Raw genomic sequence first — 20,196 nt, forward strand, 5'->3', positions numbered from 1 at the left:
GCCTCGGGTCATGACAGTTTGTTATTGGTAGGCGAGCCTATAGGAAATACCCTACTATCATCCTCCCTAAGATTACACTAGTGAACTTAATGGAGTTAGAGATGATAGATTTTGATGTTATTCTGGGTATGAATTGGCTCCACTCATGCTATGCATCAACTAAGTGTCACACCTACATGGTAAAGTTTCAGTTTCCTGATGAGGAAGTTTTCGAATGAGAGGGTAGTTCTGTGTCTCCCAAAGGTCGCTTTATCTCTTATCTTATGGCTAGGAATTTAATATCAAAAGGGTGTATCTACCATTTATTTCAAGTTAAAGATACCAAGTCTGAAGCCCCAATATTTTAAGCAATCCGTGTAGTCAATGAATTTCCTAAGGTTTCCCTAAAGATCTACCATATCTATCCCTCTATATCACATAGTTTTGGCCAAACTTAAAGATTTAAAGCAGCAACGTAAGGATCTATTTGACAAAAGATTCATTAGACCCAGTGTTTCTCTGTAGGGTGATCAAGTTCTTTTCTTGCGCAAGAAAGATGACTCTCTAAGAATGTGTATAAATTATAGATAGCTGAACAAGATTACAATAAAAAATAAGTATCCCATTCCTAGAATCGATGATTTGTTCAATCAGCTTTAGGGTGCCTAGTGGTTTACAAAATTAACCTTAGTTTGGGATACCACCAGTTGAAAGTCATAGAGCAAGACATTTCAAAAATAGCTTTCCAAACAAGGTACGACCATTTCGAGTTTGTAGTTCTGTTATTTGGACTAACAAATTCTCCTGTAGCCTTTATGGTTTTGATGAATTCGGTATTCAAGCAATACATGGACATGTTTGTCATTGTCTTTATAGATGACATACTGGTGTATTCCAAGAGTAAGAAGAAACATTCATAATATTTCAAAATAATGTTGGATACCATCAAGGACCGTTAATTATATGTGAAATTAGATAAATGTGAATTTTGGTTGGAATCTGTTACTTTCTTAGGGCATGTCAATTCAGGGACTGGTATTCATGTATATCCTCAGAAGAATAATATGGTGAAGCAATGGCCTAGACCCATTATTTCATCCAATATCTAGAGTTTTTTAAGTTTATATGGTCGAATAAGTATGAGAAGAGTTTCCAAGAGTTGAAGGATAGATTGAATTTCACACAAGTGTTAGCTCTACTAGAGGAGTTAGACGGATTCATAGTGTATTGTGATGCTTCCAGAGTGGGGCTAGGCTGTGTATTGATTCAAAATGTGAGAGTGATAGCCTATGCCTCCAAGAAACTTAAGGATCAGAAAAATAACTACCCAACACACGACTTAGATTAGATGTCATGGTATTTGCCTTAAAAATTAGGAGGCATTACCTCTATGGCATGGATGTTGATGTTTTCATTGGCCATAAGATTTTTCAACTGTAGAATTTGAATCTTTATCAAATAATGTGGTTGGAGTTATTGAAACATTATAAGATGAATGTACTCTATCATCTGGGTAAGACCAACGTGGTGGCAAACGCACTGAGTAGGATATCTATGGGTAGTGTGTCAAATATAAAAAAGAAAAAATGAGAACTAGCCAAAGAGGTGCATAGATTAGACCATTTGTAGTAAGTTTGCTTGACATGGATGATGGGGGAGTAGTGGTTCAGAACAGTTCAGAATCATCTCTGGAAGTGGAAGTGAAGGAGAAGCGGTGAAATAATCCCATACTTAACCAAATAATGGAAGTAGTCCAGCAGTATAAAGTTGAGTTTTTATCCTATGGTGGAGATGGTGTACTTTGCTATCAAGGTAGGCATTGTGTTCCAAATATTGATGGGTTGAGGGAAAGGATACTAGTCGAGGTTCATATTTTGAGGTATTCCATTCATTCGGGTTCTACTAAGATGTACCGCAACTTGTAGTAAATTTATTAGTGGAATGGTATTAAGAGGGACATAGCAGATTTTGTGGCCAAGTGTCCCAAATTGTCAACATGTTAAGGTTGAACACCAGAGAGGGAGTTGTATGCTATAGGAGATTTACATCCCTACCTGGAAGTAGGAAGTAGTGAATATGGATTTCATCATAGGTTTACCTTGAACAAGATATCAGCATGATTCAATTTGGGTCATAGTAGACGGAATGACTAAATGAACCCATTTCCTACAAGACAAGATTCCAGATACAAGGGAAGATTAAGCCAAAATGTATATTCAGGAGTTAGTAAGGCTTCATAGGATACCTTATTATTTTAAATAAAGGCATACAATTCACTTCACAATTTTAGCAGTCTTTTCAAAAAGGCCTTGGTACAAAGGTTAAGCTTAGTACCATATTGTATTTGCAAACCGATGGTCGTCTGAACACACAATTAGAAGAAATCCTGAGGGCGTGTATTTTTGACTATAAGGAAAGTTGGGCTGACCATATACTCTTTATTGAGTTTTCCTATATCAATAGTTATCATGTTAGTGTTAAGATATCTTTATTTGAAGAATTGTACGGGTGTAGGCGCAGATCGCCCATAGGATGGTTTGAGGTTGGTGAAGCAGCACTGATTGGGAAAGATTCTATTCTGATTCTATGGAAAAGGTTCAGTTGATTTATGAAATATTTAAGACTACTCAGAGTTGTCAAAAGTCATATGTAGATGTAAGGAGGAGAGAGCTCAATTTTGAAGTGAGGGATTGGAAAAGTGTCGCTTATGAAGAGAATAGTGAGATTTGGAAAGAAAGGAAAGCTGAGTCCCGAATTTGTTGATCTGTATAAGATTGTGAGTCATGTAAGATAGGTAGCTTATGAGTTGGACCTTCCATTAAGTTAGGTGTGGTTCACCATATGTTCCATGTTTTGATGCTTAGGAAGTGCAATTGAGATCTTTCCTTAGTATTTCCCTTAGAGAGTGTTGGGGTTATATAAAACATGTCGTATGAGGAGATTCTTGTGGGGATACTTGATAGTCAGTTCCCAAAGCTAATAAATAATAAAGTATAGTCCGTAAAGGTTCTTGGGAGAAACTAATTGGTTGAACGAGCCACTTAGGAAGCTGAAGAAGACATTAAGATCAGGTATCCTCATCTATTTTCTTCCAACTCAGTTCCTACCGAAGATAAATAGTTATTTTTAGCCAACTCTCTCTTTAAGTCCGTTTAAGTATTCTTAAGTTGTATCTTATTTTTTGAGTAACTGGTCGCTTATGATAGATATAAGCTTGGCAATAAGATTGGTTTAGAAGTTTTGATTCTTTTCAAAATCCAAATCCAAGATGAATCACATTCGAGGATGAATGTTTCCAAGGGGAAGATATTGTAATACCCCGTGTCTGAAATCCATTGTATAACTTATGACTCACTTTCTTAAGTTGTATTATATCTCACTAGGCATAAGATGTTAATCGTAGCTAAGGCAATATGGAGTGTTTTGATTTCTTGATTGGTTAAAAATTGACCCTAGGAGTTGTCACTTGATGATACCAGTCATATGAAGAGCAGTTGTAAGGTCAGCAGTATAGGTTCCCTAAGTCTCTGTCCAAGTTACGAGTAGTTGTTTCAAGTCATATGTAAATGTAACGAGTCATACATTACCACTCATATGTTTACCATTGTATGTTCTATATTTGCTACTTCCTAGCTTACGAGTTACTAGTTAAACTCATAACCTCACCTTGCGAGTCGTAAGTTGACTCGTGACAACTGACGGTCAATTTTCTATAAGTTTAGTTAAAGGACCTTTTAGTATTTTCCCTTTTATAACCTCCAACCCATTACTTATAACCCAAGAGAGGCAATAATTTTCTTTATCTTTCAATCAATTAACAACATCTTTTCTCCTTCAATCTTCAAGAACAACAAAATTAGGGTTTCTCTCACCAAGTCATCTGATAAGTCTCAAAGTCCAAGTCTTTTTTACAAGTCAAGCAATTCTGAGTATACGGGGTTTTGAACAAGGTTATTCTTTCATCCTTGTGCCCAAAAAGTATGATCTTAAGTTTGAATTTACTTGTTTTAAAGTAGGTTTAGTACCCAAACAATCATATTCTTGAAGTATAACACTACCATGTAATTGAAAGATTTTAGAGTATCAAGGCTTGCATCTATTCATGTTTTAACTTGTAAGATTTATATTGTGATATGAATTTCATTATCTTGACTTGGATATTGTTGGAATATTTCAGTGTGATTATTGAGAATAGTATTTTGATATGAATTTCTATTAAATGAAGCATAAATTTCAAGTCCTAAGAATAAATATTGAGTTTTCAAGAAGTTTATGCTTTTACGCACCAGTGATATATTTTATAACATGATTTGGAGAAAATCTTGATCTTTTCATCAAAGACAAGATATGAAATCCATAAGTGTTCCTTTTGATTAAGATATAAGTAAACAGAAGTATAACTGGTTTTCAGTGTATAAAGCCTTATGCTATTTTAAGGTGGATTTCGTAAGTATGAGCATATGCGTATATTTTTGGAGGAATTTTAGCACCGAGAAAGGAATGTGGATGAGCATATCCTAAATTCTTGGAAACAATTAGTCACTGTTGGTTTATGTCCTAATATGGGATAAGTTTAGTGATCACTACAAATTAATGTTCTATTTTGATTGCAAGGGTAAAATATCTCTCCCCAACATGGGTAAGACATTGGACTCCTTGGTATCTTATATGGTTTATGTTTGTTAGAAGAATCTCCCACAAAAAAGAATAAAACTAAGGATATTAGAAACAAAGTGTAATGGCTCACTAAGCTTATTCATATGCTGCATTATATATGTTTTATGATCTTGCAATCTTTCAAGTCCAAGGTGAGTCATTTACGCATAGTATACATCATTTGAAAATGTACATATACATCCAGTTTTTGTCTTATTTTTGGATTCACCCCCACATACTCACTTCATTCCAGAAGTACTGACCCATATATATGTGTATGTAGTGGATTATATTATAGTGTAGGTTCTACTGCTCGTTTCTAGTAGCACGAGTGACTATGGGCATCATCACCTACATCCCAACTTTGGTGAGTCCTCATAGTCTGAGGACCCATCTTATCAGACTCATGTTCCTTGATGAAAGTATTTTAGTTACTTGATTTCCTCTTATGTGTGGGTCAACTGGGGTATGTCCCAGTGACTCTATACTTAGGAATAGAGGCTTGTTAGACTACATATCTTTAAGTTTAAAGATTTTATTTAATATTTCCAATTTACTAGTTGACAATGAGATATTAAGTTGCATTCTTTTAGTCTTTATACATATGTTAGTTCACCGTTCATGCAAATTTTAAGCTTAATATATATCATAGTTTAGCTTTGGTCTATTTAGAGTCTTAAGCACCATGTGACATCCAGAGGGATACTTTCGGAGCGATAGATGTACCCTTTTTAGAATAAGTCATTGCTAATGCTAACGAACTAGCCTAAAATGACTCATCCCCTGACCCCTCCTCAGTTATGGGGTCCTATGTGACCATTTCCTTAACTATCTCAGACTCAAACTAGTCTTCGAATATTGATTCTTCATCCTCAAAATCATTCTCTCCCTCCTCATACCGGGGAAAGTGAGATGGAAAAGTCCTGTCTGACTTTATCCTCGACGTAAGCACTGATTTTGCTACAACCATCTGAGCCCCAACCTGTGTAGATGTGGGATGAGTGAAACATTTAGTCCGTGTTGGATTCTAAACACATAAGGTGGCTACAACAATGGCTAAATCTATAGTAGCTTGTCTTTAACCCCAAGTTCTTGGGGCTACTTGTCGGTTTGGGGAAACTGAGTATTCCTTAATTGAGCCACTTTATTTTGGGGACTCATCCAGAAGCCTAGATTTCCCCCCTTTCATCGATATTGCGTTTTGTTCCATATTACCTAAAATATCAATTGTTAGTTCTTGAAATTGAAGAGGGTAATGAAACTTTTAAAAAAAAATCAAAACTTTCAGGGTGGGCACCAATGAAGGCATATATGGGTTGTAAGTGCTACTTACAAGGCTTGCAGGTGCCACCATACGTACCCTTCTGAGGGTACTTTAATTTTTTCCAAATCATACACCGCTATACATTGTATTTAGCCATTCAAGTCCTATTTTTCATACAACAACTTTTATAAAATTGAAAACACAAGTATGGCACACGAAATTTTGGGTTTTCATCAACCTTTTGAACTTTTATTTCCTCTTTGGGGAATGATAAGAGATTATTTATTCAAGAATATTGATCCAATTTCAACTTCTAGGATCATCCTAGGCTCCTACAAATAATTTTGTATATCTTTACTTAACTTTTAAAGCATATTAAAGTATCAACTCAGTTTTCTTTGTTAAAGTATAATAACATACTAGTAGGATCCCAGAAGTTTTCCTTGATTGCAATTTATTGAAGTAGGGAGTTAAATAGATTTGGCTAAACCCTAGCCTTTACAAGTGTCTTGTGCATGCAGAAGATGGAATAAGAGGGTGGTTTTCCTTTATTAGAATTATAGAGGAAGTTGGAGAGTTTAAATTTTGAAGGGAGTTTAAAAATTTGAGAAAAATGCTGAATAGGATTGGGTTTGGGGGTTTAAAGTGTGTTGGTAGGCCCGTGTGGGTTGGATCCACTTGGGTTTGGCCCAGATTTTGCAAATTTTACCTCAAATTTGTCTATCACCTACGTCCCATAAGTGATAGGAAAATCTCTTTCCCTCCAAACTTTTAGTCCTTACACTACTAACACCAGTTACGAGGTATTAATGGGTACTTACAATCTCCGTAAATAGGTTCATAAGTAAGAGTTCATAGACTCCAAGATTTTTAGATTCACTCTAACAGTTATTGCATACACGCCTGGCCCAAGTGGGACTTATAACCTCCATAAGTGGGACAATAAGTCCCTTTACCCAGAATTTATTGAATTTTTCAATGTTTTACCATTTTCTAGGTGGTTCCTCAAGATTTACACCAAAAAAAGAAAACAATGTGAACACTAAAATAGTAGTTTGCCTATCACTCAGTGCTTCATTTAACATCGTAGCATGACATGGCTATGTTGGAAACTAAAAATTTGCCAACAAGCCCATGGGTTTCCTCTCATAAAATGTCTGATTTAATGTCGCGGCTTGAATCGATTGCCTTGTGTAGTACTCTGAATTTTTCCTAAGCTTAATTTGTCCTCGAGAAGGTTAAGGAGTGACTTCCTAAGTGAGTATCATTTTAACAATATATAATTTCCCTAATTTTGAATTTTTATCATATGGGAAATTTGATAAACTTTTCGTCAATATAGAATTAGCCCAAATCTGATATCTGGGCAAGACGTTATGGATAATTTAAGTCCTAGTCGTAAAAAGCATCATTACAGTACTTGGAACATCACGAAGAAGGTCTATTTGACAATTGTTTATTTCAAGTGGAAATCCACGATATCGGCGCATCGAGCTGAAGTTCAAAGTCGCAACTAGTGGGACAACACAATAGCACCGCATCATGGTGACCTCCAGAATCCCATTTGTCAAATTCCAGTGAGCCACCACGATAGTAGCGCGTTACGGTGGCCCATAAAATTAGGTTTTCCAGTTTAATTTTTCTAGCTTCGTACAGAAGTTAAAAAGTGTACTTTGGACTTTTTCCAAGCCTCTAAAACCATACAAACACCAAATTGAAGTTATTTACAAGCATTCTATGAATTTTTTCTCAAGATTTCTCTCAAAAAAAATCCTACGTACCCAAAACCCCTTCCAAGGATCTCAAGAATTCACCATAGCTTTTTCAAAATGAGTTAATTTCAATGTTCCCAAGTCAAGGGCTTCAAGAACCCTCACCCAAAAGTACGAGAAAGAGTCTCAAGAAATTTTATCCACCCAAGTTCATAACCTGAGGTATGTAAGGTCTGAACAAGAATACTCTTTTTATTCTTGTGCCCAAATTATTCATTTTTATTAATGAATTTCATAATTTTGCAAGTGGGTTTATACCCATGTTATTTTATTTTGAGATTATTATATTACGAGTCGTTCAAGTCTTGATTTGCATGATTATTTTATTATTTTATTATTTTATGACATGAGTTGAGAAATTATTCTATGAGTTGAACATCCTTGTATCAATTTGATGTTTCCAAGATTGATGTCATGATTTAAGCTTTGTTATGAAATGGAGAGTAATTGGGCATGAATATAAGTTTTAAATCAAGTTTGAGTTTTGATGTTGCTTGAAGAGTATGTTGTTTAGTATGATTCAATTAACAAGTGCTTTGATTTTAAAGAAAGACTACTTTTGAGCTTGAGTTAAGGGAGGAATCCATATTATTTAGTCTTTATAATTTAAAGCTAAGAGAATATCATTTGGTATTCACTATAGACCCTTGAGTTGTTTCCTAAGTGTCCTGAGTTGAGTATGGGAGTAGTATTTACCACAGAGTTGGGTATGATTTTGAGGTCTCATACCCCAGAATTACGTGCCACCATAGGACTGACATTTATGGGCCCGAGGCCGAGATAATGATCACTGAGTTGAGGTTATACTCCCTGGAAAGAGTATGACGCCTCTCCCCAACATGAGGTTTCTTCCTTGGGAGGAAAAGACCTTGGACTCCATGTAGCTAACATGGTTTATGTCGGTTAGAACGAACTCCAGAGTGTCCAAAGTTTTGTAATTCCACGACTCACAGAGTTCCCAAGTCTTAAAGTTTCAAAGATTCATAAGTCCTTGATTTTCAAAGAAGTTTTACTCTCCATGAGATAAAATTAAGAGTTTAAAAGAACTGTTTAAATTTTCTTTAGCCTTCAAGTATTTAGAATATGACGAGAGTAGAGATTTTAAAGTTAAGTATAATGACTCACAATATTTGTGTTACATGCTTCATTATACATGATTTACGAGCTTTATATTTTTGACTTATTCAAGCTATGTGAGTCATTCCTAATTTCATGCATGATTTGATTAAAGAATATTGATATTGTTTTATGTAAATGCATACACCCCCATATACTCAGTAAATTCCCAAGTGCTGATCCACATACACGTCTATGTGCTACATTGTCTTATAATATAGGTTCAGGTGCTCAGTCCCAGCCTCGTCAGTGATTTTCAAGTACCTTTGTCTACATCTCTAAAGTGGTGAGTCCTCGTGGTTCGAGGCCCTACCTTCTGACATTTCAATATTTTAGTATATATATTATTGCTTCTAGTTTAGTTTGAGTCTTTTGGGGACCTGTCTGAATGCCTCTCTAGTCATGGAATAGTAGAGGCTTTGTAGGACTAGTTATGCGATTGTTTGTATGTTGAGATTTCCAGTATTATGGTCATTTGGACCAGTATTTTCTTCATATTTCCTATCATTTGACATGACAGTACCAATGTTTTGTTTATTTCATTTCGAAATAAGTTATTATATGTAGTAATAGGCTCAAAAAGTTAGCTTGGGGCTACTTGTAGTCTTAAGCACCATGTGATGATTCGGGATGAGATTTCGGGGTGTTACACCTTGGCTACTTAGACTTCGCCAAGGCTTACATCAACATCCACTTTTAACTCATAAGCATTAACCAAATAGAGATTGACATGCTGACTATTCACCTTAAATGGGGCTACACCATCTCATTTCATGTCAATAGCACCATTTGGAAATACCCTAAGCACAATGAATGGTTCATTCCACCTAGACTTAAAATATCCTGGAAAACAAGCAAAGTCTTGAATTATATAAGAAGACCATATCACCGAGATCAAACACTCTCTTCTCTATCTTCTTGTCATGATACAACTTCATTTTTTCTTTTTATTGAGAAGAACTCTCTTATTTATGGAGTTAGAATTCATCCAACTCATTCACCTTGCATATTCTCTACTTAGCTACATTATGCAACTCCAAATTGAGCCCTTTAAACGCCTATAGTGCCCTATGTTCAAGTTAAACCAGTAAGTGGCATGCCTTGCTGTACACAAGATGATATGGAACAACACCTATGAGGGTCGTAAAAGTTATCTGGTATGGCCACAAAGCATCATCTAACTTTCTTGACTAGTTTGTCATATTAGCATTCACAGTCTTCACCAATATGGACTTGATCTCTATTTTGGAGACCTCAACTTACCCACTCATTTGCGGATGGTAAAGTTCTCCCACCTTATGCTTCATATATTATTTTTCGAGTAGGGCCTTAAAAAGGTGATTGTAGAAGTGAGACCCACCATCACTAATAACAGCATGTGGAGTGTCAAATCGAGAAAAGATATTCCTTTTCAATAATGCAGTGGCACTTCAGCCATCATTATTGGGAACTATAATCACCTCCCACTTATTTAAAGCATATTCAACTACCACTAGAATGTACTTCATCCCATAGGGGATTACAAACAGGCACATGAAATTAATCTCCTATACATCAATTAACTCCAACTCTAAGATAGTAATTATCGGGAGTTTATTTCTTTGTGAAATATCTCCTTATCAATGGCACTGGTCACAAGATTGAGCGAAGTCATGAGCATTCTTATAGATAGTTGGCCAATATACCCATACTATATAATTTTATGGATTGTGTGGGTACCACCATGATGACCCCCAACTGGTGATGAATGACATGACTCAAGGATTCTTATTATATCTACCTCAGGAATACATCTATGAATCACACCATCCATACAAATCCAAAAGAGATAAGTCTTATCCCTAAAATATTTTCTAACCTCATGCATTATATAACATGGTTTCACAACACTTTTTACTCTTAAAACTATGGAAATATACAATTACTTAGGCTATTTTATTAGATATGATGTGTTTTTAAGTTGTGTTTTGCAAGAAACTAGGTTTGGGAGCTAAACAAAACAAAAAAAGTTGAAACATGCATTAAGACCCACCTACGATGGCACCTATGTGGCATAGGTTCCAACTATGTGGTATAGGCATTAGAGTAGGTGTCAACAAGTTGAATTTTAAAGAATCAAAAGTTAAAATTCTGGCCCTGCTATGTATGATAGAGAACCTACGGCCTGGAGGTACCAACTATGGCCCGTAGATGCTAATGTAAGTGTAAAATTAAAGTTTCAAAGAGATACTGTAGAGTTGAATACCCTTTCTCCTACGTGAGGCCATAGTGGCACCGTAGGTAGCCACTGACTCAAGTTTTCCTCTTTTGTTTTGGGAAGGGTTCCTAGGGTTTCCATGTTATCTATAAATACTCTTTTGACATTTTTAGTTAAGTTTACACACTTGGATGAACTGATACTACTTACAAAGTTATTTTGATTGCAAGAGTGACTTTTGATCTTGGGATTCTCTTATTATTGGTTTTTGGTGGAATTATTGATTTGAGACTTTGTGTTTTTTCATCTATTATTGTGAGATTGATTCTATATCTTCTTCATTATATTCCATGGATTTTTTTGCAACTATGAGCGGCTAATTTCATTATCTAGGGTTGTGGGAACCTTGGTAGAATAACAAAGTGGGAGAAGTGCAATATTGTTCCAAACCAATATTCTTGCATTTATTATGATCATCTTGGGTTTAATAGCTTTCTTAGCAATGACCAATATGAATAACCTACCTGTATTCAATACTTACTTCATAAGAGAGGTAAAGATTGGGAAAAAAGATCATGATAGTAATTTAAAGCTAATTATTTTTATCTAATTAACTTGACACTAAAAAGGTATTGGTTAATCTGGGTTTAGGATAAGGAATAGTAAGGTGACACACTGAGACTCAAAAGGTAAAGAGGGAAATTTACTAAAGGCATTCAAAAGATTGTTACTGATATATAACTTATCAAATTCTTCATGCAAGATATTGGGTTAATTTAATAGATCACAATTATAACACCCTGGGTTTCTATTCCTTAGAAAGTTTCCAGGATTTTAGGTCTCTAGACAAGATACAAATAAGGGAAATGACTCATATACTATGGTGCAAGTGGTATGGGTTAGTTGTATGCTAACCAGTGTTTGTTGATGGGATAGATTTGGTATCTGGAATGGATACAACTTGGGTAGTACGAATTTTATTGGTGGATAGGTGTTGTTTGGTTACTTTAATTAATCTTAGACTCAATTCCTTAAGTTGGATTTGAGTACTAGTTGATTAACAAGATTCATAAGCCAGGGTACGCGTTATGCCATGTACTTGTTAGTAGTTAGTGTTCAGTCCTCTTGGGATTCTATTCAACTAGGGGTACGGATCATGTGTACTAGTTGTATACTTGGATACGACATGGTTTGGGGTGAGTTGTTCCTTGTACTATGTTGGGTCCAAGGAAGATGACCTCGAGTAGTAATGATGGGTACCACTTGTATTTGAGGGTATGACTGGTATAAATAGTCATAATCATTTGGTAGGATTCTGGTGCAATTTAGTGAGGGTAATCTGAATATTTACCCACTTAACCTAATAAGACCCCACGACTTTAAACTCAATTGGGAGGTTATTTTCCCAATTATTTTATTATTTAACAGTTATAAAGACACTTTTTAATCCTCTCTAAAGTTCTTGGGAAATGAAAGTTAGGTTTTTATCTTAACGATTAATTTGGGGCTTCTATTGGAGGTTTCTCTCCATAATCTTCTCAGTTAAGGGATGTTATCTTACCTCGTTGTAATTTCCAACTAAAGGCATGGTTTTATACAATGCTCTTATAGTTTGATTATTGTATAGCTTTGGGTTTTCAAATATAATTTAGGGTTTTGGTTATAAATGCTTGGTTATGGTTTTCCCTTGTTTTAATTATGTTTTTATATGCTTTAATGGTAGTTTTGGATAATTGGTTTGAAGGGAATGGTTATTTGGTAATTTGATTTGGTTTGTAAATACTATGTCACCAATTTGTTTGATAAAATGCCTATGAGAATGATTTCACTACATTGCTGCATTTTTAATGTAACTTATGCATGGTTTAAACTTGGTAATTGAACCCTAAATGTTTAAATGGTTTGGAATGGCCAAAATGGAATGGTTTTGGGTTTAACAATTATTATTGTGGGGTATAATAGAATCCCCCAAGTAATTATAATAATGGAACACTTGTGGGATTCAATGAAATCCCCAAGTAATTATAATAATGGAACATTTGTGGGGTACATGGGACTCCCCTACTCCCCTAAGTTAATTGAATAATGTGATTTATGGTTACATGGGAATCCTGTGATACTATAAATATTGGCTAGGGACAATACTTGCAAGTTATAGCAAGTATGACTATGCCACTATGTATAGCCTCGGTTAATAATAATGGTTAGATTGGTTTAAAATGGTTTTAGTTGGGTAATAATGATGGGGTATGATAGCTAACCATGATGATGGGAGTCCAACAGATAAACACTAGAAACTCATGTTTGCCGACATGAGAGGTAGGTCATGGCGAACTTATATGATACTACGATGTACATAGGAATTGTCTATGTACATTGTACATATTTATCATGGAGGGTGAAGGGTACTTGGGAATCCCTTACTCTTATGGTATCTCTAATTCATGCAGCTACATGCATCGGGGCCCTTTCAGGTGGTTACACTGGACCCATATAGCTCGTGGGAGGTTAAGGACGATTAAGATATACATACCCAGGTTAATGGTTTCAAATGAATGCTAAACCCAGTTCCCTTTTCCAACATGGTTGTATATATGCATGGTTTGTATTCATATGGATGACTTACTTCAGTTTATTAAATCACATTACTTTATCCTTATCCTAAGTTCATGCTAGAGTTTGCCCGCTAAACTATCTTCAAGTGACTATATCTCCATGTGATGCAGGAATCGTCCGTTCTAATCCTCATGCTTAGCGATCAGACTTTGAGATCAGCTATTGGATTGAAGTTGTGAGCTTTCATCTTTCTGAAAGGCTCTATTTCATGGATTTTATTTAATACTTTAGTTTATTTATGGATATTGGTTTTTCCTATGGTTAGGAGTATGTCCCAATCGAAATTTGGTATTCTTTTTGTTAGAGGTTTTTGTGGAACTACTATGGGTTGTCATGGGGGGATCAGTATTGGCATTGGTATTGTAGTTGATACATAGAACTAAATTTCTCACTATTCCATCCCCTTTTATTTTTTGATTATATATAATTATAATGGAACTTATATGGTTATGGTTTGGATTATGTATTGGTTGGTATTGGTTATTGGTTGGGTATCAAATGGCTTCAATCATTTGGGTGGTCATGGATATTTGTCTATCCCAATGTCTTGGATTATACAATAACATTATCTTGTTATATGTTCAAAAGTCATCTGACCCAGGATATGCGTTGGTCGGTTAGGTTAGGTAACGGGCGTGGTCTCCAGTCCGAGTTGGACTTTGGATGCCCATTAAGATAAGGACCTGATTTAGGTCATGTTAACAATAAACCTACGGAGTAAGGAAGCTACGAGGAACAGAGTCCTAGTATTCATTTCAGATTATTTACAACCCAAAGTATTCAGGTTTTGTTACTTTTTACTAATCAAAGCAAATCCCTCCATTTACTTTTCTACACTGTACAGTTGTTTTAACAAGTTTGAGAGATTGTTCTAGCCTAATCCCTATAGTTTCAAACCCAACCTAGTTAGGTTACTATATTTTGACATCGACCGCTTTATACTTCTTGAAGGTGTAGTTTTTGGTGACATCAATATTTTGGTGTTGTTGTTGGGGAATAGAGTTATAGAATTATTGATTGGAGTTATTAAATTTGTTGATGCTTTTGAATTTTATTTTTCTACTCTTCTTGAGACATTTGTCGGTGTATGCATAGCACAGCGAGTTAAGGAAATCCCTTACTCCCACTTGATCTTCAACCAAAAAAATCCTAGAACAGAATCATAGGATGTCACAATAGAGTGATGAAGTTCATCATGAGCTACCTCAAGATGATCCACAAGAATTCCATCCCCAAACTCCTTATGAAATAGTAGAGAAAACCACTATATGATTACTAGCAAATAATAGTAAAAAAGAGATAATAAGGCTACCTAACATGTAACTCAAGAGGGAGAGAGAGCCAGATAGAGACCAGTAGTTGATCGTCGAAAAAAAATTAACCGAGGTAGAAGGGGTAGATCTCAAGTACTACAATCCTATCAGTACTTCCCACCATATGATGATCTAGAGGAAGAACTGGGATACTTAATCCTACCTAGAAAGGAGCTATCATTCCTTGTACATGCCACCGGTTGTGAAGTTTGACATTACTAGTGCTATGATCAAGCTATTGAATCTACAAGGTATGTTTATGGGTTTGCCTACAAACCCTATAAACATACACCTTATTAATTTTACTGGGATTTGCATGTCATACACTATACCTGGAGTAGATCAGAAAGCTCTCAGACTCAGGTTAGACTTTTCCCCTCTAACTAGTAAAGCTACATTATTGTTAGTGAACTTCTTCGAGGGTCCATTACTACTTAGAATAAGTTATGAAGGTACTTTTTAGACTATTTCTTCCCTCCATCTCAAATTCTATTGTTGAAGGATGAGATATATAATTTTAGGAAGTTGCATTCTGAATTTCCGTATGGCATGGTTTCTGTAAAAAAGAAGTTGATGATGGTGCCAAATCATAAAATTGCGGGTAGTTACTTGATTGAATTATTCTATCGAGCCCTTAACACTAGTTTGAAAGCTATGGCAGACACTATTTCTAGTGGAGCATTCATGTACCTATATTGGGAGAAAACATCAGATATATTAGACCAGATCTGTCTCAATAACTTAGGGTGGCATACTCGGGAGGCAGGAAAAGGCATTGGTTCTTATAAAATTAGGGCTTCCAAAGAGCATAGAGTTGTTAATGACACAGTGGTGAAAGAGGTTATGCCACTAAGCATGGATTTTGGGTTGCTAACAAAGCAATTCGCAAAGAAGAAGTCTAAGAAGGTAAATGCAGTGGGTACTCAAGGTAGGGCGTCTAGATCATACAATTTAGATAAAGATTAAAAGGCTAAATATCTAGATAGAGAAGTGGTGCTATTTTGAGCCAAGAATAATTATCTGCTCAAGATAATTTGAACTCTAGGAAAGGAAACCAAGGTTGAAACTACTATAGGGATAGGTACAGAGATTAGAGCAGAGAGAGACACTATGATCGGAAAATGAAGGATGGTCATAAGGAGAAGGGTGGTGCATATGTTCCACCAATAAACCATGACCGTAAATCAAGGATAGAAGATATGTTGTCAAAGATAGAAAAGGCTTAGAAAGGTCAATAACATTACCTTAGGGAGATTAGGAAAGACATTTTAGGGGTGACGTACAAGGTAGAATCGCATGCTAGTATGATCAAGCAATTGGAGCAATAATTTGGAAAGATGTAAGCCACCTCAAATCAGTAGAAGTTAGGCACCCTTCCAAGAAATACAAAGAAAAATCCTAAGAATGATGGTCATAGTTAAGCCGTCACCACTCGCAGTGGTAAGGAAACCATTGATCCCCCTATGCTTGTATTAAGGTAGATGAGACACCTGAAGCTGAGATAGAAAAATTAGTAGGTGTTTTTCATAGTGCCGACAAGGATAAAGGAAAAGGAAAGGTTGATGAACTGATAATGAATCCTATTATATGACCTCCCACATCATATCCTTAGAGGTTGAAGAAAAAGAAGTAAGAAAGGAAGTTCAAAATATTCATAGCTATGATGGAAGAGTTGAGTTTGAATATCTCTCTTCTTAAAGCTCTAGAGCAGATGCGAGGGTACCCAAAATTTATGAAGAATTTGATAACAAAGAAGAGAGTTGTCATTTTTAAGAATGTCAAAGGTTTGTATCATTTTAGTGCAATCACTTTGTAGTCTCTAGCACAAAAGAAAGGTGATCCCAGAGATTTTAAAATTCTTTGCACCAATGGGATATCTACATTTGCTAGAGCATTGTGTGATCTTGGTACTAGCATTAACTTAATATTGTTGGCAGTGTTCAAATAAAGGTTGGGCTTAACAGCTCCTGAACCAATATCAATGTAGTTATTTATGGCATATCATATAGTGATGAAGCTCGTGGGATTATCATTTGATATTTTGGCCAATGTGGATAACTTCATATTTCTAGCAGAATTTGTTGTCTTGTATTGTGAAGTTGCCTTTGAGATGCCCATAATATTATGGAAGCTATTTTTGGTCCTGTGTAGAGTATTGGTTGATATGGAGAAAGGGGATCTTAAGTTCATGTTGAATGATGAGGAGGTCAAATTCAATGTTCGTAAAACCATGAAGCATCTGATTGACATTAGGGTAGTTTTGGTAATAAACTATGTTGATGACCCTAGAGTTTGAGTAATCAAAGAACCTATGTCGTGCAATTATGGTAAATCAAGCACTGTATAGGAGGCAACCCTATGGGTTTGTGGGTGAATTCTAAGCAACCAACATAGCCATGTTGTGCCGCAATGTTAAATCAGGCACTAGATTGCAGGATTCCACTAGTTTGGTGTTCACGTTGTTTTCATTTTTCTAGGTATATAGCATGAGAAACTACCTAGAACATCTTAAAGAATTACTAAATATGGAAAATTCCAGGTAAATAATACTTATTGACCCACCTATTGGGGTCATAAGTCCCACTCGGGCCAGGCAAGTTATGCAATGAATGTCAAAGGGAAATTTGGAGGATTTAGGGGTCTCTAAACTTTTGCATACAAACTAATATATGATGTTGTAAGTGCTACTTACAACCCCATAAGTGGTGTCTGAGGTATCAGAACATCAATATTAGAGGGCTATAGAATTTCCTACTACCTATGCCCTGCAACTAAGTGCAATAGATAGCATCTATAGTCGGTAAGTGGCTCCGTAGGTGGCATTTTCTAGGCCTAAATTTTTTTAAAATTTTGCGGTCAGACATACAAGGACCCAACCCAAATAGTTCAACCGATGGATATAAGAGCTTATAAAATGTTTCAAAGGCCCCATTAACTCAGAATTATAACTCCCTCTCAAATTCAAATCCTCTAACTCCCTGTAGACTTTATATATGGAAAGAACTCTTCTGAATATCAGTACTAACAAGTCCAATTGCACAATTTATGCATTGAGGCTAGGGTTTCTCTGTACATTTTGCATCTTTACTTTTATCTCTCATATTAAAGACAAATTATCGGCTACTACTAGTATTGTCTTATGCTTAAATTAAAATAAGTGAGTTGGCATGTATAGATGCTTGGAAATTGTTTTAAAAAATCAACAAACTTATATGTCGGAGCCAAGTATAATTGAAAATAGAAATTGGTACATTGTTCTTGAATTACTAACATGTAATTATGCCCTAAATGGAAGTAGAAGTTGAAAGGTTAATGAAACCTAAGAGTTTTGTATGTCTTACCTGTGTTTTAAAAATTGATACAAGTTGTATGTGCAATACTGGACATAAATAAGCTGAATTCACTATATAGGGATGCAACATTTTGGGAAAATTTGAAGTTTGGTAATTTTGATTTTTCTTCAAATTTTTCACTCCCTTATCCTTCTTGGTACTAGAACTTGTTTTTTTAGGCACTATGGCTCCAAAGGTTTTAACAAAGAGGGTAGAACAGTCGAGATATCGGGATGAGTCCGCTGAGGGAAGTAGCTTAGTGGATAAGTACTCGGCCATCCTAGATAGGCAAGAAATACCACACACTAGGGTCTAGAGAGAGGCTGTATTTAAATCCGTTATTGTAGCCACACTGGGTATTCAACACAAAGACAATGAAGAACTCTTCCCACATCTACATAGGTTAGGTCCCACACAGCTACACAACGACCATTTCCTAGGCTGAGGATAAAGTCAGCCTGACTTTCACCCTCACACTCTCCTAGTATGAGGAGGGAGATAAGGCTTCAAAAGAGAAGGATACATAGGACCCCTAGTCTGAGGAGGGTCCGCAGGATAAGTCGATAATAGTAGCTATAGAGTCAGTATCAGCAGTACCAAAATCTAAGGAGGGTATGACTCAAGCATTATATCAGGTGTCATTATCTTTAACAATAGCCATAGAGCCCCCTACATAGGAGCCTTATCCTCTCAGTTCATCAATGGCTAACCCATCTTTTGATTCTAGATACATCTTAGTTACTCTAATAGTTAAGGTAAATCTGAGATGGTGTGTAGCCAAAATGCAAGTGATTTATGGGGGGACAACTTTATTAATTCGGTGGGTCGACCTATGAGGTCTATTCAGGATGAGAGGATGATTGAGTTATCAGGGAGAGTAGGGGCAACAAACCTGCAAGACGCATTTGATTGATACTAGCTTAGGTGGAATAATAGACCCCAACGTTCTTACAATTAGGCTTTGGTCCAGGAGTTCTACTCATCTAATATGGCCATAATAGCTTTGACCATGCCTAGAGCTGATAGAGGCGTAGTTGAACCCCAGTTAAATTCCACTCTTGTGGAAAGAGTGCAGGTTGGCATTTCACTAGTGGCCATCCATCGGGTTACTTTTAGGCCATAGTATAGGGCTCTGGCATCTACTGATGAGTGTGATTATAGAATGAGATTTGCATAAGACAAATGTGTAATAGGGTATGCAAGTCATATGAGAAGAATCATAGATTTGGTAGTATGGATTGCCAACCTAATTTTTGATTTAGGATTTGACGCACCCTGGATAGAGGGAAAGGGGGATATTAAGAAGGTGACACTGAATTTTTCCATGAAGTTTTGATAGACTGTGGTTCATTTTTTATTGTGTCCAAATGTTGTGGATAATTTTTTTTACATAGGACTGAGCTGCATAAATCATGAGTTTGATAGATTGATATGAGATCAACTTATAGGCATTAGCAGGTATGAGTTTTATAAGAGAGCATTTGGGGACTTGACCACTTAGACCTTCCCTTGCCTCATCTAGTAGTTGTGAGATAATGTATAAGTTCCTAGGATCTCAAATATTGATAGGATATTAAAGGTGATAAGCATTGAACAGGCGAGTATAATAAATGATCCGGCAAATCCAATCCCTACCCAAAGAGCTTATGCACCTCCAATAGTAATTTTGACCTAGTTAAATAGGCCCTCTATTTCGGCAAAGCATGGTGATAGTCCTTATGTGGATTTAAATACCAGTATGGATTTTGAGATTGGTGAACATAGAGATGTGCTCTAGACTGATACATAAGTAGAGGAGGCCTAGCTATTTCTATTGTAGCATTGGCCTCCACTTTTGAGCCAGTTGGGTTTTCTTTTATTCCCCCTCGCCCTATTGCTGCATCCATAACAACACGTTTGATATTGGTTCCATGGGAGTTTTTACAGTTCTTAGTAGAGATCCAAGATATGA

Source organism: Capsicum annuum, chromosome 12, assembly GCF_002878395.1.
Source record: "Capsicum annuum cultivar UCD-10X-F1 chromosome 12, UCD10Xv1.1, whole genome shotgun sequence".
Lineage (NCBI taxonomy): Eukaryota > Viridiplantae > Streptophyta > Magnoliopsida > Solanales > Solanaceae > Capsicum > Capsicum annuum.